Raw genomic sequence first — 22,204 nt, forward strand, 5'->3', positions numbered from 1 at the left:
GAGAGATGGTGTATGTGAGACGGTGTATATGAGAAATGGTGTAAGAAAGATGGTGTAAGTGAGAGACGGTGTAAATGAGAGATGGTGTATGTGAGAGATGGTGTATATGAGAGATGGTGTAAGTGAGAGACGGTGTAAGTGAGAGATGGTGTAAGAGAGAGATGGTGTAAGAGAGAGATGGTGTCCTGCACCAGACTGGCGTCCTACCTGGAATATCTCCTGCCTGATGTTCACCTTACAGTTCCTGGATCACCATGAACATAAGGAGATTACAGGCTTCTGGAGACGGATGGACAGAAACTAATAAATGAAAGACATGAAGGACACCAGGGTGTAATACAATGTATCGTACATTATATCTGTAACATGAATGTATTACTGCTTTTGAGCTATACATCAAAACATTCAACCACCTACCAACTGCTTATCCAGCATGGGGTTTTGGGTTTAATGGATACATAATGGATTCATAAATAGGATGTTTATGATTAATATGCTAATTCTTAGTATTGTAATGTTTCATAGCTAAAAATTCTAACTTAAAATCAGAATTTGACCTGATCTGTCGCTTTTTCATTATAAGCTACTGTGTCTGTTAATTTGTTGGGAAATTAAATTTTTAAAGCTGCAAATATGTAGCACCTTGTTGTTGGGATATTTTTATGCCTTGTGTACCATGTGGAGTAGGGATGCACTTTTATACACGCTGTGCCTGTTGTGTGTATATAACTGTACTATCACTCTGGGGACACCGTCTGTGAAATATAAACGTAGATGTAAGTAACCTGCTGTCCCTGGTATTATAACTCCTGCCTTACTGTTTAGGATCGTGGTTATGGACGCTTCATGTTTACCTGGGATGTACAAAGTGTGTGTGTGTGTGTGGGTGGGGGAATCGGGGACAAATAAAGTATATTCATTCAGTTCTGTTTCTTCTCTTCGTGACAGCACACACAAACACACACACCCTGGTCCTCACCCAACAATCTGACTTATTTCTTTTCGTGTTTCCTCTTTTTCAAATGAATTCCAGATTCCTGTCAATTTCAATGTGTTTCACAGGGGCCTGGCCAAGCAAACAGCTTAACACTTGATAGTGACAAATTCTAATATTTCATACTTGAATGGGGTTTTGCCAGCAAATGCACTGTGCAGGAATCCATCTTAATCACTGCAAATTAATGTACCTAAATAAGTTACCGAACAGCGCCGACTATTGGCAGAAAATGAAATTAAATATAAATTATAAAGTCAAAAAATAAGAGTAAGTGACATTACAACCAGTGCGAAGCCTAAGTGAGCCACTACACCTCCTGTGCCCCCCGCACACTTCATCACCCAATGTCAATTTGTCTTCAGTGACTCAGTTCACGTTGTGCTGATTCCAACACCATAATATCCAGTCAGATGAGTACTACAATGTATGGAATAGTATACCTTATGATGAAAGTCCATCTAGATTTTATTTTTGAACCATTAATGTTGCGTTTAATAATCAGATCACATCCAACGGGCCATCGCTAAAAGCAACACGCCCTGAAGATTTGAACCTGGAGAGTATGTAGAGATATTAATTAACTGGAAAAGGTGACGTATCACTGCAGTTTAAGATGAAAGCTGGTGCGGAGGCAGGCGATTTCCTGGGTGCCGCTGGAGACGGTAATCTGGGCTTCGTATTCTCCGTTAGCGAGGAACGACGGCAGCTCGACGTCGCTAATGTTCCAGACGGTGGGCGGCAGGTGAAGCGCCACCTGGAGAAGTAAGGGGCAGGCTGTTAGACGGCTGTTTCATGCTCATTACAGAAAGAACTGTTTCTATAAGTCCACGATCATGTCTCATACTCACTATTAAAATATGTCTGTCCTGTGTTTTTATGTAATTAATGTTCTCTATAGCACCCCGTCCCCCTCATCTCAGGGACCCAGGAAAGGGCCCGGGGGGGTGATTCTCTGTAAGCCAGTACAGCAAAATGTGAAGTCTACGTATACGACATCTTAACAGGCAGCCATGTTGTTTGTGCGCCCCGACTCAAAAAGTCACTGCCCCCATCGAGCAGGTAAGTTTCAGAAACTAAGAGTCAGAAGACTGTAACTAGCCTGCTGCTGAGCAATAACACGCTGCCTGAATAATGATCTCCTAAATAAGGAAAGCGCTCATTTAATATTTGGTGTAGTGACTGTCTGTGCCCAGCAGGGGGCCACAAATCCCAACCTCCGCTGCTGGAGAACATACAGCAACAGAAAGAATAAGAGACCACTCCATGTATTTAAACGAATCTGCATTTGAAAATCCTGGTTTAATAATGATTCTGCTGGCAGAAGGCTACGCTGAGCAGCAGGTTGCTTCCAGGTTCAAAATGTCTAAGGCAGCAGTAAACAAGAACAAGGTGAAGCAGGAGACACTGGGAACGACCAGAAAGCAGCCAGAAGCGACATTCTGATGCCAGAGATTACTGCCAACTTATCTGACAGTTTCTCATGAATCGGAGGATGACATCAAGTGAGCTTCAAAATAATGGGAAACATTAAGTGCAGGTGTGACGTGCACTGCTAGGACAGTTTGTGTGGTAGTTCCGATGTTCAGGTGTGTAAAACTGACATTGAGGAAATGTTCAGGCCATTTACTGTGGATGGGTCTTAGACATATACTTCTTGTTGTGATTTGACACTCCATGAAATAGCTAAAAGAAGCACAAAGAACTTTCTGATGGTGGGAAAAAGTAAAAAGGTAATAAACTTACAGGGAAGTTTGTGGGCTGGGGGTAGGACTGGCACTCCAGCTACCAGAAAAAGCTCACACTGGTCCATTCGGAACCCACTGCATGGCTGCACCAGGATCTCATCCCTGAGGTGATGCACTGCGTGGTGAGTGGGCTCCTGGGTTCTTCTTTATCTCAAAGTTCTTTTTGACTACGACTGGTTACTAGAATCCCACCTGTCTTCTGGTCCTACTGGTTAATATTATTTGGATTTGGTATCCTGTACATATCGCTCTGCACTCACTTTTTCCTGAATTTCAGCTGTGATTCTTGGATTATAATTTTAATCTGTTGTCCCAGAGTACAATCCAATAAACCGACAAACTGTCTACGTGAAACGAGAACCTCTTTCATTACACTAGACATCAGCTGCTTTGTTGCTCCCCAGCTCTAGTTGCTAAAAACTGAAGGGAGGAACTCTAAGAGTCCGCAAATTGTACGTGAAAATGCGTCAAGTCACATTAATGAAATATTACTGAAATCTCTGGTTGCACCAACACCTCATTAATAAAACCAACACATTAAATGATCTTTATGTTACTACCTTTTACGTATTATATCATTTTTTATTTGTGCAGCTTTTCATTGTACAGTGTAATTGACTGTTTACTATGCCCAAGACAATACACTCCTGAATCTTTAGAATTTCTATAAAACAATATTCCACTGGTTAAAGCTTTGTGAGCTTGTAACCTTGGAGTGGTTGGTCACTAAGTGTAGGTAGGAGTCCAGACTAAGGTCCTGCTGCCCCTTAAGATGTATGATTACTGCTACCCTCAGGATTCCCTCAGACACAGCGACGTCGCATAAACGACACAGAGACTCATATGCCAGTAACTGAGTAATATTTATTAACCCAAATAAAGTCTTTAAAAAGAATACAAATAGCCAGTTAACAAAATATCAAAACACGGCTAAAATCACAGATCGTAAGCCAGGACGGGACAGTTCAGCTACAAAACCCAGAGTACTGGCAGTCCAGTTCTAGATGCAAACCTAAGCCAGTATGTAAGCCAATGAGAGTGGCTACCTGGGGGAAGAGGGGAAAGGAAATTCAGCACAGTAAACACACCAAGAGCTCAAGTATCAGGGTGATATATCACTAACACACAGAGTCACACAGCAAACCATAACGTAGGGCGAGTGTTTATTGACTCACACCTTAGTCACTCCATGCGGTGCAGGAAAGGCCCCACCAGACACCCCCAGAACACCAGCATCACGTTCACAGCTCTATAGATGGAAAGAGAATAAAGGATAAATACGCTCAGGACTCACACACAAATTAGAGCAGCCAGCACTCCAAGGCTGAACTTAATAAAAAAGGACATATTCACCAGCAGTAGTCACTGCCAGTCAGTCATTATAAAAGCCACAATCAAGATACCAGAGAACAAACCACATCACCTTATAACAAACGAGAGAAACGTCGTCTTGTTGAGGGAGATGTTTTATTCGCAACTTTACTCGGTGGTTGATGGCTGACCATGAGGTGACACTCCTCTGGTCGTGGGTGACTTCAGTGCGACCAGCGGCACTGACAGGGCTGGCTTTGAGGATTGTGTCGGTCCCCATGGGTCTGGAGACCAGGGTGACAGAGGTTCCATGGTTCCTCGACTTTGCGAAAGGTCAGGGGCTGCAGGTTACTGGATCCTGGTTCCAACGTCCTAAGTCACGACGCTGGACTTAGTACTCCAATGCTGATGGTGCAGCGAAGGAGATCAATCACATCGCGTGACTTGGGGGCAACTCCTGTCTGTACCGGGAACTAAGGAGGACAGTTGTGAGGGCTCTGAAGGCAAATAAGGAGGTGCTTGTTAGACAAATCTATGAGCAGGTGACACACCATCTGTGCTCTAGTGACCCTGGCATTCTGGGTAATCTTTGCTTCCATTTGAGAGTCAGGCATCATCCTAACTGAATGGAAAATGGGACTTGTAGTCCTTCTCTGGAAAGTGAAGGGTGATCGCCTGGATTGTGGCAGCTACAGGGGGATAACACTGCTCTCAGTGCCAGGAAAGGTCCATGCTTAGGTCTTCCTTAACCGGATCCGTGATCACTTGTTTGCCTATCAGTGGCCGGAGCAGTCTGGTTTTACACCTAAGAAGTCTGCCATCGAACGCACCGGGCACCGAGGCTTCTCATTGAGCACAAGCATGAATATCAGTGAAATCGGTGATCTTCACGGAGTCAATGGAAGCTCTGATCAGAGTTTTTGACGGACTGAGCAAATAGTCAGTGTCTGGGATTGCGAGATCCAGGCCTTTAATGACTTCTTAGGCACAGCCATCAGTGGTGTGTCTGTCTGCGTGGAGAATGTCGACCTCGTCCAGAGATTCACTTACCTGGGTAACAACATTCATGTCTCTGGTGACTCTTCCTATGAAGTCAACAGAGGGATGGGAGGGCATGGGGGGGTCATGAGGTCACTACAAAGAGGTGTGTGGCTCCCAGCACCTGTGCAAGAGGACGAAGGTCCAAGTCGTTACAGTCCTGGTCCTCCTTGTCTTGCTGTGTGACTCGCTCACTAACCTGACCTGATCAGACCTGATTTGAGGTTCAGAATGTTCATAACTGTGTGCTGATCAGGACCTGTATGGAATCACTGGTTTTTCCAGCCTGTCATTATTTTGCATGAGTGTGAATGAGCTCAGCTGACTCTTTGTTCCTCCCTGGTTGCTCCACCAAGCTCCACAAAGCTCCCTAATAACAGTGAAATTAATTACGCCGCACCCATCTCCACCCCGACTTCAGAGAGTAAGTTGAAATATGAACATTGTTTCAAATCAAAACTGAACTTCAATAGTCATTTTCCCAGTTCACCTTAAATAAGAGACTGAAAACATCTAGCAGTCTTTGCTATAAGCTGAAATCATTCGGGATTTTCCATAAGGAGCCTCACAAGGACCTGAGCAGGTCATCCGGCTTCTACTCTAGTCTAAAAGGATACAAAAGTACCACATCTGTTCATCCTAGCCTTACATAACAGGACATTAAGGAAAACTGGACTTGACCTCCTAAGTTGGACACACAAAGCCATAATCTTGCAGGAAGTCATCTCTGCCAGATTTTGCTTTGGTTGTTCTTGATCGTGTACCTAGAGTATGGAATAGTCTTCCTGTTAGTATAGCGCAACTAAAATCCAAACTAAAATCAGAGCTCGGTGAGATTTTAACAACTCTGAGCTATTAGTTAGGTTCTCCCAAAGCGAGCATGATGGGCCGAATGGCCTCTCGTTTGTAAATTTCTCAAGTTCTTCTTACTGTTTATTGGGAAAATAAAAACAAATAAAAAAGGGAACATACATCCATCCATCCATCCATTTTCCAAACCGCTTATCCTACTGGGTCGCGGGGGGTCCGGAGCCTGTCCCGGAAGCAATGGGCACGAGGCAGGGAACAACCCAGGATGGGGGTCCAGCCCATCGCAGGACACACTCACACACCAATCACTCACACATACACACCCATGGGCAATTAAGCAACTCCAATTAGCCTCCGCATGTTTTTGGACTGCACTTTGGGCAATGTATTATTATCATGGATCTCCATTATCTCAAAAACTTGAATCAATTCAGCAAAAGTAATTTGATTTTTGAATTCAGCACCCTCAAAATACCCTAAATCTACTAAAAAAAACTTGGCACCTGAAAAAATATTATTTTTTTGCAGACCTGTGTAACCGATACTTCATTGGTTCCTGTGAGGAACTTGTCTTTATGCCTCCCTCAACTTGCTCTTGGTAAAGTAAGCTGTCTGCAAAAGGCTGCCGCCCGTGCTGGGTTTACCATCAAGACTATACCATCACGCTGGTCTACGCAGGGGAGATTTAGGGGGGCTCAGCCATCCTGAAGAAATATCGGACAGAATTTCAACACACCTCCCCCCCCCATCCATGATTCAAATTACCAAGGGGGGGATCCCCACCGTAAAATTTGCCAAGCCCGGATGCGCCATCTATATAAAACTCCGAGAGAAATCGCTAGATGCTTTATATAGATAGATAGATAGATAGATAGATAGATAGATAGATAGATAGACAGACAGACAGACAGATAGATAGATAGATAGATAGATAGATAGATAGATAGATAGATAGACAGACAAACAGATAGATGGATAGATAGATAGATAGATAGATAGATAGATAGATAGATAGATAGATAGATAGATAGATAGATAGATAGATAGATAGATAGATAGATATTTCTCTGAATGTACTGTGCAGAGGGTGGCTGACATTGTCCATAATGAACAGCAATTTGTTCACAGTAACTTACAATTAACAAAGAGCTGTAACCCAGCAACCTAACAAACACTGCGGAGTAATACTACTGGGGACCATTAGGAACATAAGGCTCTGCAAACAGAAATCCAGGCACAGAAGGGAAAGTGAAAGCCAGGACAAAAATCAAAGACAAACACACAATAACGAACACAGGAAAAACTGATAATACTTAAACAACTCTGGCCAACCTCAAACCCATGATTAGAGGGTTTTCCATCTTAGGGCCAGACGTAACCATAAGTAACCAAACAAAATACAACAATAGAGTTTTGTCTTTGTTCTTTTGGAAGCAATACAAGTATCTACAGTTTTTGTAAAGGTCATTTCCATGGAAATATTAAGGGTTTTGTGTGATTTCATGAGGGGGGCTAATAATTCTGGGATTCCAATTAAATACAGATTTTTGATGGAAATTAAATTTAAGGAATGATTAACATAAATCACGTCCGTCTCCCAGCTCTAAATCACTTAAGTCTTGAGGAACAATTTTAAGTTAAAATCAATACTCTGTAATGACTCACTTTTTTGAAAATTCTGGAAGATTTTTATATGTCTACTTGTAAAAAAAAAGTGCAAACACACAAAGGTTCTGTCTTACCTCTCGGTTCTCTTTGTTTTACCCTCCTCAGAAGGACTCATTTCAGAAACTGCTCCTCTCTCCTTACCCTCCTCAGAAGGACTCATTTCAGAAATAGCTCCTCTCTCCTTACCCTCCTCAGAAAAACTCATTTCAGAAACTGCTCCTCTCTCCTTACCCTCCTCAGAAGGACTCATTTCAGAAACAGCTCCTCTCTCCTTACCCTCCTCAGAAGGGCTCATTTCAGAAACAGCTCCTCTCTCCTTACCCTCCTCAGAAGGGCTCATTTCAGAAACAGCTCCTCTCTCCTTACCCTCCTCAGAAGGACTCATTTCAGAAACTGCTCCTCTCTCCTTACCCTCCTCAGAAGGACTCATTTCAGAAACAGCTCCTCTCTCCTTACCCTCCTCAGAAGGGCTCATTTTAGAAACAGCTCCTCTCTCCTTACCCACCTCAGAAGGGCTCATTTTAGAAACAGCTCCTCTCTCCTTACCCTCCTCAGAAGGGCTCATTTCAGAAACAGCTCCTCTCTCCTTACCCTCCTCAGAAGGGCTCATTTCAGAAACAGCTCCTCTCTCCTTACCCTCCCCAGAAGGACTCATTTCAGAAACTGCTCCTCTATCCTTACCCTCCTCAGAAGGGCTCATTTCAGAAACAGCTCCTCTCTCCTTACCCTCCCCAGAAGGACTCATTTCAGAAACTGCTCCTCTATCCTTACCCTCCTCAGAAGGGCTCATTTCAGAAACAGCTCCTCTCTCCTTACCCTCCCCAGAAGGACTCATTTCAGAAACTGCTCCTCTATCCTTACCCTCCGCAGAAGGGCTCGTTTCAGAAACAGCTCCTCTCTCCTTACCCTCCGCAGAAGGGCTCATTTCAGAAACTGCTCCTCTCTCCTTACCCTCTTCAGAAGGGCTCATTTCAGAAACAGCTCCTCTCTCCTTACCCTCCGCAGAAGGACTCATTTCAGAAACTGCTCCTCTATCCTTACCCTCCTCAGAAGGGCTCATTTCAGAAACAGCTTCTCTCTCCTTACATGTTTTTTTTTCTTCACTTAGAACTGAGATCGCAGTTTTCTTTTACGATTCTTGAATACTATATTTCACTCTGTTATTTAGCATTAAATATTGTCCCAATGAAATATCAACAAACAATATGTAGAGATGGATGATATATTGGTCTATGGGTAGATTAAAGTTTGGGCCCACAGGGTCTGAGCCCAGGGGACCTGGGCCTTAGGGGGGGGGCCCAAGTGATGTCCCCCACCTTCAGATGGCAGTCTATGGCCATTTTTAGAGTAATCTTTGAGTAAAAAAAGTGGTACTAGTTGTTCTTAGAAGGGCTATCAAGGGTAACAGAAAAACAGGACACATCCTTTCCATTTGTTAGATATTTTTCTCCTACAAGAAGAATATACCAACTAACTGTCATGCCCTCATCCATTGCAGTCACACACATATGAGTACCTATATGGTACTGAAAGCAAGGACCCAATTGGCCCTCTATTGTGAAATATGTGTACCTGGTGAAGTCAAATTAAGTGGAAAAACCCAGGGACATCTTCTTTTGACTGCATTTATGAAGCCTGAATGGATCCCCTTCTTCTGGCCAAACTACATTTTTTCATGGTTCAATCACAAGCATCTCAACCATTTCTGGCTAAATACCAGACAGGTTTTCCCATGATGCCCTTCCTTTGAAAGGACCTGGCAGACCTGATCTGGGTAAATATTCAACACCACAATAACAACAGCAATAAATGAACATGCAAATACGCACATGTGAACTTAACTCTAATTTTATTTTCAGACTCTCCTTCAGCGCTTCATCATTCATTTCATTACCTAAGTCACTGTTAAAGAGTCAACAGACAGAGCAGAAGCTATTGTATTTGTTATCACGCACAAGTCGCATTGGGGGAATGAATGCATTATAATCCTGGATGTCCATTATCTCAAAAACTTGAATCAATTCAGGAAAAGTAATTTGATTTTTGAATTCAGCACCCATAAAAATACCCTAAATCTATTAAAAAAAAACCTTGGCACCTGAAAAAATATATTTTTTTGCAGACCTGTGTAACCGATACTTCATTGATTCCTGTGAGGAACTTGTCTTTATGCCTCCCTCAACTTGCTCTTGGTAGAGTCAGCTGTCTGCGAAAGGCTGCCACCTGTGCTGGGTTTACCATCAAGACTATACCATCACGCTGGTCTATGCAGGGGAGATTTAGGGGGGCTCAGCCATCCTGAAGAAATATGGGACAGAATTTCAACACCCCCCCCCCCCATCCATGATTCAAATTATCGAGGGGGGGATCCCCACGGTAAAATTTGCCAAGCCCGGATGCGACATCTACATAAAACTCCGAGAGAAATCGCTAGATGCTTTAGATAGATAGATGGATAGATAGATGGATAGATAGATAGATAGATAGATAGATAGATAGATAGATAGATAGATAGATAGATAGATAGATAGATAGATAGATATTTCTCTGAATGTGCTGTGCAGAGGGTAACTGACATTGTCCATAATGAACAGCAATTTGTTCACAGTAACTTACAATTAACAAAGAGCTGGAACACAGCAACCTAACAAACACTGAGGAGTAATAATACTGGGGACCATTTGGAACATAAAGCTCCGCAAACAGAAATCCAGGCACAGAAGGGAAAGTGAAAGCGAGGACAAAAATCAAAGACAAACACACAATAACGAACACAGGAAAAACTGATAATACGTAAACAACTCTGGCCAACCTCAAACCCATGATTAGAGGGTTTTCCATCTTAGGGCCAGACATAACCATAAGAAACCAAACAAAATACAACAATAGAGTTTTGTCTTTGTTTTTTTGGAAGCAATACAAGTATCTACAGTATTTGTTAAGGTCATTTCCATGGAAATGTTAAGGGTTTTGTGTGATTTCATGAGGGGGGCTAATAATTCTGGGATTACAATTAAATACAGATTTTTGATGGAAATTAAATTTAAGGAATGATTAACATAAATCACGTCCGTCTCCCAGCTCTAAATCACTTAAGTCTTGAGGAACAATTTTAAGTTAAAATCAATACTCAGTAATGACTCACTTTTTTGAAAATTCTGGAAGATTTTTATATGTCTACTTGTAAAAAAAAAGTGCAAACACACACAGGTTCTGTCTTACCTCTCGGCTCTCTTTGTGTTACCCTCCTCAGAAGGACTCATTTCAGAAACAGCTCCTTTCTCCTTACCCTCCTCAGAAGGGCTCATTTCAGAAACAGCTCCTTTCTCCTTACCCTCCTCAGAAGGGCTCATTTCAGAAACAGCTCCTCTCTCCTTACCCTCCTTACATGTTTTTTTTTCTTCACTTAGAACTGAGATCGCAGTTTTCTTTTACGATTCTTGAATACTATATTTCACTCTGTTATTTAGCATTAAATATTGTCCCAATGAAATATCAACAAACAATATGTAGAGATGGATGATATATTGGTCTATGGGTAGATTACAGTTTGGGCCCACTGGGTCTGAGCCCAGGAGACCTGGGCCTTAGGGGGGGGGGGCCCAAGTGATGTCCCCCACCTTGAGATGGCAGTCTATGGCCATTTTTAGAGTAATCTTTGAGTAAAAAAAGTGCTACTAGTTGTTCTAAGAAGGGCTATCAAGGGTAACAGAAAAACAGGACACATCCTTTCCATTTGTTAGATATTTTTCTCCCACAAGAAGAATATACCAACTAACTGTCATGCCCTCATCCATTGCAGTCACACACATATGAGTACCTATATGGTACTGAAAGCAAGGACCCAATTGGCCCTCTATTGTGAAATATGTGGACCTGGTGAAGTCAAATTAAGTGGAAAAACCCAGGGACATCTTCTTTTGACTGCATTTGTGAAGCCCGAATGGATCCCCTTCTTCTGGCCAAATTACATTTTTTCATGGTTCAATCACAAGCATCTCAACCATTTCTGGCTAAATACCAGACAGGTTTTCCCATGATGCCCTTCCTTTGAAAGGACCTGGCAGACCTGATCTGGGTAAATATTCAACACCACAATAACAACAGCAATAAATGAACATGCAAATACGCACATGTGAACTTAACTCTGATTTTATTTTCAGACTCTCCTTCAAAGCTTCATCATTCATTTCATTACCTAAGACAGTCAACAGACAGAGCAGAAGCTATTGTATTTGTTATCACGCACAAGTCGCATTGGGGGAATGAATGCATTATAATCCTGGATGTCCATTATCTCAAAAACTTGAATCAATTCAGGAAAAGTAATTTGATTTTTGAATTCAGCACCCATAAAAATACCCTAAATCTATTAAAAAAAAAACCTTGGCACCTGAAAAAATAATTTTTTTTGCAGACCTGTGTAACCGATACTTCATTGATTCCTGTGAGGAACTTGTCTTTATGCCTCCCTCAACTTACTCTTGGTAGAGTCAGCTGTCTGCGAAAGGCTGCCACCCGTGCTGGGTTTACCATCAAGACTATACCATCACGCTGGTCGACCTCATCCAGAGATTCACTTACCTGGGTAACAACATTCATGTCTCTGGTGTCTCTTCCTATGAAGTCAACAGAGGGATGGGAGGGCATGGGGGGGGGGTCATGAGGTCACTAGAAAGAGGTGTGTGGCTCCCAGCACCTGTGCAAGAGGACGAAGGTCCAAGTCGTTACAATCCTGGTCCTCCTTGTGTTGCTGTGTGACTCGCTCACCAAGCTGACCTGATCAGACCTGATTTGAGGTTCAGAATGTTCATAACTGTGTGTTGATCAGGACCTGTATGGAATCACTGGTTTTTCCAGCCTGTAATTATTTTGCATGAGTGTGAATGAGCTCAGCTGACTCTTTGTTCCTCCCTGGTTGCTCCACCAAGCTCCACAAAGCTCCCTAATAACAGTGAGATTAATCATGCTGCACCCCTCTCCACCCCGACCTCAGAGTGTAAGTTGAAATATGAACATTGTTTCAAATCAAAACTGAACTTCAATAGTCATTTTCCCAGTTCACCTTAAATAAGAGACTGAAAACATCTAGTAGTCTTTGCTATAAGCTGAAATCATTTGGGATTTTCCATAAGGAGCCTCACAAGGACCTGAGCAGGTCATCCGGCTTCTACTCTAGTCTAAAAGGATACAAAAGTACCACATCTGTCCATCATAACCTTACATAACAGGACATTAAGGAAAACTGGACTTGACCTCCTAAGTTGGACACACAAAGCCATAATCTTGCAGGAAGTCATCTCTGCCAGATTTTGCTTTGGTTGTTCTTGATCGTGTACCTAGAGTATGGAATAGTCTTCCTGTTAGTATAGCGCAACTATAATCCAAACTAAAATCAGAGCTCGGTGAGATTTTAACAACTCTGAGCTATTAGTTAGGTTCTCCCAAAGCGAGCATGATGGGCCGAATGGCCTCTCGTTTGTAAATTTCTCAAGTTCTTCTTACTGTTTATTGGGAAAATAAAAACAAATAAAAAAGGGAACATACATCCATCCATCCATCCATTTTCCAAACCGCTTATCCTACTGGGTCGCGGGGGGTCCGGAGCCTGTCCCAGAAGCAATGGGCACGAGGCAGGGAACAACCCAGGATGGGCGTCCAGCTCATCGCAGGGCACACTCACACACCAATCACTCACACATACACACCCATGGGCAATTAAGCAACTCCAATTAGCCTCCGCATGTTTTTGGACTGCACTTTGGGCAATGCATTATTATCATGGATCTCCATTATCTCAAAAACTTGAATCAATTCAGCAAAAGTAATTTGATTTTTGAATTCAGCACCCTCAAAATACCCTAAATCTATTAAAAAAAACCTTGGCACCTGAAAAAATATTGTTTTTTTGCAGACCTGTGTAACCGATACTTCATTGGTTCCTGTGAGGAACTTGTCTTTATGCCTCCCTCAACTTGCTCTTGGTAAAGTAAGCTGTCTGCAAAAGGCTGCCACCCGTGCTGGGTTTACCATCAAGACTATACCATCACGCTGGTCTATGCAGGGGAGATTTAGGGGGGCTCAGCCATCCTGAAGAAATATCGGACAGAATTTCCACACACACCCCCCCCCATCCATGATTCAAATTACCAAGGGGGGGATCCCCACCGTAAAATTTGCCAAGCCCGGATGCGCCATCTATATAAAACTCCGAGAGAAATCGCTAGATGCTTTATATAGATAGATAGATAGATAGATAGATAGATAGATAGATAGACAGACAGACAGACAGACAGACAGACAGATAGATAGATAGATAGATAGATAGATAGATAGATAGATAGATAGATAGATAGATAGATAGATAGATAGATAGATAGATATTTCTCTGAATGTACTGTGCAGAGGGTGGCTGACATTGTCCAATGAATTATATCAGTCTGGCTTTAGACCAAACCATAGCACAGAAACTGCTCTAGTCAAAGTAATGAATGATTTACTTGTGGCTTCTGACCGTGGCTGTGTACCTCTGTTGGTATTGCTAGATTTAACTGCAGCGTTCGATACTGTGGACCATAATATCCTCTTGGACCGGTTAGAAGGTGTAGTTGGCATTACAGGGACAGCGCTCTCTTGGTTCCGCTCATATTTGTCTGATCGCTATCAGTATGCCCATGTGAACAATGAATCATCCAAGGCCACTAAAGTTGAATATGGTGTCCCACAGGGATCAGTCCTGGGCTGTTTACCCTATACATGCTACCTCTTGGTAACATTATTAGAAATCATGGTATTGGGTTTCATTGTTATGCAGATGATACACAGTTGTACATATCTGTTAACCCTGATGATATATCACTGCTATCTCGGTTAGAAGACTGTCTATTAGATATCCAGTGCTGGATGGCAAAAAATTTCCTTATGTTAAACACAGAAAAAACAGAAGTTCTGGTAATTGGTCCCAAGGCTGCTAGAAATAAGTTCCACCACCTCAACGTTGGTAACCTTCCTACACAACCTAACATGGTAGTTAGAAATCTTGGCGTTCTTGTCGATTCAGATCTATGCTTTGATGCTCACTTAAGAAGTATTACTAAAACTGCGTTTTATCATCTATGGAACATAGCCAAGCTTCGTAAGATGCTCTCACTTAATGATGCAGAAAAACTAATACATGCCTTCGTAAGTTCCAGACTGGATTACTGTAATGCCCTCCTATCGGGTTGCCTGTCTGGATCCTTGCATAAACTTCAGATGGTACAGAATGCTGCAGCCAGAGTTCTAACAAACACTAAAAAATTTGATCATATTACACCGGTCTTATCCTCTCTTCATTGGCTGCCAGTTAAGTCTCGAATTGACTATAAAATACTGCTATTAACTTATAAAGCACTAAATGGCCTTGCACCAGAATACCTTAGTGAACTGCTGACCACATACAACCCTCCACGCTTGCTTCGCTCTCAAGCCATGGGATATCTGTTAGTGCCTAGGGTAGAAAGAGCTACGGCAGGCTGCAGAGCTTTCTCCTACAAAGCTCCTCTGCTGTGGAATGGTCTTCCACCGGATGTGCGGGTTTCAGGTTCACTCTCAATATTCAAGTCCAGACTAAAAACACACCTGTTTAGTTTAGCGTATAGGGACACTAGTTCTAGCCCTAGCTAACTCTTCACTCCCAGTCAGACCTGTAGTGTGAGGTGTAGAGCTGGGTGGGGATCGGTGCCATTGGCTTTGGATGAACTGGATTGTCAGTGCTGTCACTCTAGCTTTGCAATCTCTTGTGGAACTGGAGTGCTGACATTTCAGGGACTCCCCATGCCGGCATTCCCACTTGCCTCTCCCTCCTACTGATGCTGCCATAGCCATATCTGCCGGAGCTTGCAGATTGCACTTCATATTGTACTCACCTAGCTTTTAGCACTGCCAATAGCCTCCTCTACTATGCCTAATTGTACATTTTATTTCCCCTACTCCTCCTGGGGGGTGATGCCTGGAGACCTCAATCTATCAAGATATCCAGCACACCCGACCACCACCAGTGACGTCCCTGCATCCAGCTCACCGTTCTGATCTTCCATGTATGACCCGCTGCCTTACCTCTGGTTGCCTGGCAATTGGAAGAAGACTCGGCTTCGGCATTGGCTTATCTTCCTTGCTCTCCTCTCTCTATTTGACTATCCCTGCCGGCCCCTGGAGGATGGGCTTCCCCTTTGAGTCTGGTCCCTCTCAAGGTTTCTTCCTTCTAGGGAGTTTTTCCTTGCCACTGTCGCCTATGGCTTACTCACTGGGGGCTTTGGGTAAGGATACTGTAAAGCACTTTGAGACAATGTAATGTTGTGATAATGCGCTATATAAAAATAAATTTGTTGTTGTTGTTGTTGTTGTTGTCCATAATGAACAGCAATTTGTTCACAGTAACTTACAATTAACAAAGAGCTGGAACCCAGCAACCTAACAAACACTGCGGAGTAATACTACTGGGGACCATTAGGAACATAAGGCTCTGCAAACAGAAATCCAGGCACAGAAGGGAAAGTGAAAGCCAGGACAAAAATCAAAGACAAACACACAATAACGAACACAGGAAAAACTGATAATACTTAAACAACTCTGGCCAACCTCAAACCCATGATTAGAGGGTTTTCCATCTTAGGGCCAGACATAACCATAAGTAACCAAACAAAATACAACAATAGAGTTTTGTCTTTGTTCTTTTGGAAGCAATACAAGTATCTACAGTTTTTGTAAAGGTCATTTCCATGGAAATATTAAGGGTTTTGTGTTTTTTCATGAGGGGGGCTAATAATTCTGGGATTCCAATTAAATACAGATTTTTGATGGAAATTAAATTTAAGGAATGATTAACATAAATCACGTCCGTCTCCCAGCTCTAAATCACTTAAGTCTTGAGGAACAATTTTAAGTTAAAATCAATACTCTGTAATGACTCACTTTTTTGAAAATTCTGGAAGATTTTTATATGTCTACTTGTAAAAAAAAAGTGCAAACACACACAGGTTCTGTCTTACCTCTCGGCTCTCTTTGTTTTACCCTCCTCAGAAGGACTCATTTCAGAAACAGCTCCTCTCTCCTTACCCTCCTCAGAAGGGCTCATTTCAGAAACAGCTCCTCTCTCCTTACCCTCCTCAGAAGGGCTCATTTCAGAAACAGCTCCTCTCTCCTTACCCTCCTCAGAAGGGCTCATTTCAGAAACAGCTCCTCTCTCCTTACCCTCCTCAGAAGGGCTCATTTCAGAAACTGCTCCTCTCTCCTTACCCTCCTCAGAAGGGCTCATTTCAGAAACAGCTCCTCTCTCCTTACCCTCCTCAGAAGGGCTCATTTCAGAAACAGCTTCTCTCTCCTTACCTCCTTACATGTTTTTTTTTCTTCACTTAGAACTGAGATCGCAGTTTTCTTTTACGATTCTTGAATACTATATTTCACTCTGTTATTTAGCATTAAATATTGTCCCAATGAAATATCAACAAACAATATGTAGAGATGGATGATATATTGGTCTATGGGTAGATTACAGTTTGGGCCCACTGGGTCTGAGCCCAGGAGACCTGGGCCTTAGGGGGGGGGGGCCAAGTGATGTCCCCCACCTTGAGATGGCAGTCTATGGCCATTTTTAGAGTAATCTTTGAGTAAAAAAAGTGGTACTAGTTGTTCTAAGAAGGGCTATCAAGGGTAACAGAAAAACAGGACACATCCTTTCCATTTGTTAGATATTTTTCTCCCACAAGAAGAATATACCAACTAACTGTCATGCCCTCATCCATTGCAGTCACACACATATGAGTACCTATATGGTACTGAAAGCAAGGACCCAATTGGCCCTCTATTGTGAAATATGTGGACCTGGTGAAGTCAAATTAAGTGGAAAAACCCAGGGACATCTTCTTTTGACTGCATTTGTGAAGCCCGAATGGATCCCCTTCTTCTGGCCAAACTACATTTTTTCATGGTTCAATCACAAGCATCTCAACCATTTCTGGCTAAATACCAGACAGGTGTTCCCATGATGCCCTTCCTTTGAAAGGACCTGGCAGACCTGATCTGGGTAAATATTCAACACCACAATAACAACAGCAATAAATGAACATGCAAACACGCACATGTGAACTTAACTCTAATTTTATTTTCAGACTCTCCTTCAAAGCTTCATCATTCATTTCATTACCTAAGACAGTCAACAGACAGAGCAGAAGCTATTGTATTTGTTATCACGCACAAGTCGCATTGGGGGAATGAATGCATTATAATCCTGGATGTCCATTATCTCAAAAACTTGAATCAATTCAGGAAAAGTAATTTGATTTTTGAATTCAGCACCCATAAAAATACCCTAAATCTATTAAAAAAAATAACCTTGGCACCTGAAAAAATATTTTTTTTTGCAGACCTGTGTAACCGATACTTCATTGATTCCTGTGAGGAACTTGTCTTTATGCCTCCCTCAACTTGCTCTTGGTAAAGTAAGCTGTCTGCAAAAGGCTGCCGCCCGTGCTGGGTTTACCATCAAGACTATACCATCACGCTGGTCTATGCAGGGGAGATTTAGGGGGGCTCAGCCATCCTGAAGAAATATCGGACAGAATTTCAACGCACCTCCCCCCCCCATCCATGATTCAAATTACCAAGGGGGGGATCCCCACCGTAAAATTTGCCAAGCCCGGATGCGCCATCTATATAAAACTCCGAGAGAAATCGCTAGATGCTTTATATAGATAGATAGATAGATAGATAGATAGATAGACAGACAGACAGACCGATAGATAGATAGATAGATAGATAGATAGATAGATAGATAGATAGATAGATAGATAGATAGATAGATAGATAGATAGATAGATAGATATTTCTCTGAATGTACTGTGCAGAGGGTGGCTGACATTGTCCATAATGAACAGCAATTTGTTCACAGTAACTTACAATTAACAAAGAGCTGGAACCCAGCAACCTAACAAACACTGCGGAGTAATACTACTGGGGACCATTAGGAACATAAGGCTCTGCAAACAGAAATCCAGGCACAGAAAGGAAAGTGAAAGCGAGGACAAAAATCAAAGACAAACACACAATAACGAACACAGGAAAAACTGATAATACTTAAACAACTCTGGCCAACCTCAAACCCATGATTAGAGGGTTTTCCATCTTAGGGCCAGACATAACCATAAGTAACCAAACAAAATACAACAATAGAGTTTTGTCTTTGTTCTTTTGGAAGCAATACAAGTATCTACAGTTTTTGTTAAAGTCATTTCCATGGAAATATTAAGGGTTTTGTGTGATTTCATTAGGGGGGCTAATAATTCTGACCTTAACTGTATAGGATGATATAGGGTGCCACTGTGGCATTGATGACTGTTGGCTTCTAATGTAGCATATAAAGATTCCTGGTGTTTAATGCTAAATACGTAGTTAGTGGCACAACATACAGACAAAGTATCAACGAAGCCCAAATGCTCCCTCAAAACAAAGGCTACCTTGACTCACGGGCTTAAAAAAATAAATAAATCAACCACGATGCATAATTCAAATTACCCCACTGTGAACACTGTCTGGTCCATTAGTATTTAGCTTTGGCTTGCAAATTAGCAGAATGTAGAAAAGTCTTCCTTCTTGATGACATACAGTAGCTGCATTCTGTGTTATTTTTCATCCAGGTTCGTGTTTTGACCATTTACCTTAAAGTGTCCGCCTAACTCTAACCCTAACCTTAACTCTAACCCTAACTCTAACCCATATGCGACTCCATAAAAGATGCTCATAAGTCAAATGCATAATTCTTTTTCATTAAATTGTCACCTATTCTATAACTCACTTTAAACAAATCCATAACTAAAAGTAACATTAGTACTAAATTATTACAGCAACATTCATTACAGTAAATCTGGGTAATTAGCATTTTTTACAAGATACAAGATATTTTATTTGTTGCATACATAGTTACACAAGTACAACATGTAGTGAAATCTACCCTGAATGACCCGTAGACTGCAAATCAAAATTAGAATTAAGAATAAATCAAGAGTTAAAAATTTTACAATAAACTAAAAAGTTACAATAACTAAAATAGAATAGAAATACAGAAGTTCTAATATAAGAAATAATCTTAAGGTTAAAAACTGTACATGTGCATATGACGACAGAGCTTTGTATTTAAAGTGCAAGTGAGAGAATATGTACATTTGATATCTGACATCACATTTCATTCTCATGGTGCAATGAAAGCTGGCTTTTGGATGCACTGACCTGCAAAACTCCACCACCTACTCCTTAGTCTTCCTGGCAATGAGCTGGATGAAATTTTGCTGGCACCTCTCTGCAAAGTCATTGATGAGTCCTTTGTATTTACACTCATCACCCCCATCCTCTTCATTTTACCAGGGTACACAGAAAGATTTACCAGGGATCTGAGATGGACAAGAAGCTCGTGAGATGACTATTCAAATCATCAAATCAATAAAACACTAAGAATGCCCTTGGCATTTAATGAAATGGATTTGAGGTCCCGAATGTTCTTAACTGTGTGATCAGAACCTGTTTGAAACCACAGTTTTTTTTCCAGCTTATCAATATCATTATCATGCCATTGATGTGAATGGGCTCAGCTGAGTCTTCCTTCCTTCCTGATTATTCTGCAAAGCTTCCAAATAACCATGAGATTAATCGTTCTTCAATTTTTGATGTTCACCTTAAATAAGGAACTGAAAACATCTAGCAGTCTGTGCCGTAGACAGAAATCATTCCGGATATTTCACGAGGAGGTCTGATCATATTACATTACTGATCCAGACCACCCAGCTTCTACTCTAGTCTGAAAGACCACAAAAGGACTGTGTATGTCCATCCTAACCTTACATAACAGGACATTAAGGAAATTTGGCCTTGACCTCCTAAGCTGTACACAAAAATAATCTCACAGGAGGACATCCCCACAGAGAGTATGGCAGCCTGAAGCATTATGTTACTGGGAGGACTGGGAAAATGTCATAGATGAGAAGGCAGGACACTGAAATGTTCTTTGTTATTCTCCCAGGTAAATACTCCCGATATCAGGAAAGCCGATGAACAGACAACTTGACCATCAGAATTCTGTTACTGGTTTGCAAGTGTTTAGGAAATTTGAAGTGTTTAGGGCTCCTAGCAACGCAAGACAGAACAAAGAGTCACATTGTTAAATGAGAAAGAACAAAACAATGATTTGGGATTCATTTGAAAGGCCATCAATAAGATAATAACTGATACTTTATTGATTGTCTCTCCCTCAACTTGCCCTTTGTAGAGTAAGCTGTCTGTGAAGGGCAGCCACCCATAGTGGTGCCCAGGGAGCTGGGGGTTAAGGGCCTCGCTTAAGGACCTGCTGAGGCTGGGTCTGAACTGGTGACCTTGTGATTATAAGCTCACAGACTTAGCCCACTGAACCACATGCTGACCACAATAACCACCACTCAGTGTTTTAGGAAATGTTATATGTTTTATATGTTCTTGTGGGACCTAGATTAATTGAATTAAAATAGTTTCTGAGTTATTAGAGTTTTGTTTTTTTAGGTTGGGCTGCTTCTTCGTTTAGTTGTTTACCTACTGTAATCATCAGTGAAGAAATTATAAGTCATTTCTATTCATCCTGGGCAAAAAGCCAAAGAGCAGATGCTTTCACAGGCTTTGTGTCCAGCTACCCTAGTTTGTCGTGGAAACTCTGAGGAAAGTGAGTTAAGACAGCGAGAGTCTATAGCCTTGGTAGTCTACAGCAGGTGGAAACATGTGTATCAGTAATGAGGTTCCAAAGACCCAAAGATAAACAGGAATGGAAGGACCTGGGAGAGTGACCAATGTCACCATCTGAACCAGAGAAAGGCTAAAATGATAGAGATTACAGAATGATCCCCTCAGACAGTGCTGCAGATCTGCTGGGAAAATCTGTGGGGATTATTCTGTTTCAATATGGGATTATTGACAACATTATGTATTCTTCAAAACTAGAGACCAAAAGCAAAAGTAGCAGGAGAAAAGGAGGAGCAGGAGGTGGGGAGTGAGTGAACATCATCATGACACACCGATAAAAACCCCATGACCAGTAGTTTCAGTCACTTTTGTCTGAGGCTCATAGTTTGACTCAACATTCAGTAGAGCGAAATGGTAATAATTTCTCATAAAACAAGTAATTTGCAAAGGTAAATTACTGTCTCTATTTTCTGATTTCTTGCACTAAATATTTCTTTACAACCTTTTTCTGTTTAAATATACTTTTATTTATTTTACGGATGTTTTTGTCCAAAGAGTAAGCTGTAGTTAAGGGCTTAGCAGTGAAGTCACTCTACAAGATTTGAATCCGCGACCTTCCAATCCTAACCACACAATCCTCACCTGCTGAGACACCCAGCATACCAACTGAAATCTGGGAGGACGAACAAACCACAGCCCTGAACAAACAGGTAAGAGGCCTATACATTTATATTAGGCATGTAAATCGTAAGCTTTGCCATGATATGATTTGATCTCGATTTTACGAGTTAATATGATTAAATAATTTTAATATGAAATATATAGTTTAATATAAACATCAGACACTATTAAAAACACTGAGGATTACGCAGGCCAGCCACTGGTATGATGTCCTTTGTAA

At 41.7% G+C, this 22,204-nt stretch overlaps 2 protein-coding genes and 1 long non-coding RNA gene across 32 annotated transcripts in view; 2 read left to right on the forward strand and 1 right to left on the reverse strand.

The window, feature by feature from the left end:
• Nucleotides 1-22,041, reverse strand: part of LOC125740627 (uncharacterized) — a 50,654-nt gene extending 28,613 nt beyond the window's left edge. For both annotated transcript variants that reach the window (XR_007397713.1, XR_007397712.1), the window contains exon 1: nt 21,918-22,041. This is a non-coding gene — a long non-coding RNA (uncharacterized LOC125740627). The remainder of the gene's footprint in view (nt 1-21,917) is intronic.
• Nucleotides 1-22,204, forward strand: part of LOC125740607 (zinc finger BED domain-containing protein 5) — a 190,898-nt gene that overhangs the window by 105,699 nt on the left and 62,995 nt on the right. The gene's annotated exons all lie outside the window — the stretch shown is intronic.
• Nucleotides 1-22,204, forward strand: part of LOC125740606 (uncharacterized) — a 210,773-nt gene that overhangs the window by 46,494 nt on the left and 142,075 nt on the right. For 4 of the 12 annotated variants that reach the window (XR_007397680.1, XM_049011978.1, XM_049012001.1 and 1 more), the window contains exon 1: nt 21,874-22,013. The exons of 6 other annotated variants lie outside the window; for them this stretch is intronic. The gene's annotated coding sequence lies outside the window, so the exon portion shown is untranslated. Of the gene's footprint in view, nt 1-21,873; nt 22,014-22,204 lie in introns of those variants that run through there. 2 more of the 12 variants (XM_049011995.1, XR_007397681.1) reach the window with 2 other exon arrangements.

The sequence above is a fragment of the Brienomyrus brachyistius genome, chromosome 4, assembly GCF_023856365.1.
Source record: "Brienomyrus brachyistius isolate T26 chromosome 4, BBRACH_0.4, whole genome shotgun sequence".
Classification (NCBI taxonomy): domain Eukaryota; kingdom Metazoa; phylum Chordata; class Actinopteri; order Osteoglossiformes; family Mormyridae; genus Brienomyrus; species Brienomyrus brachyistius.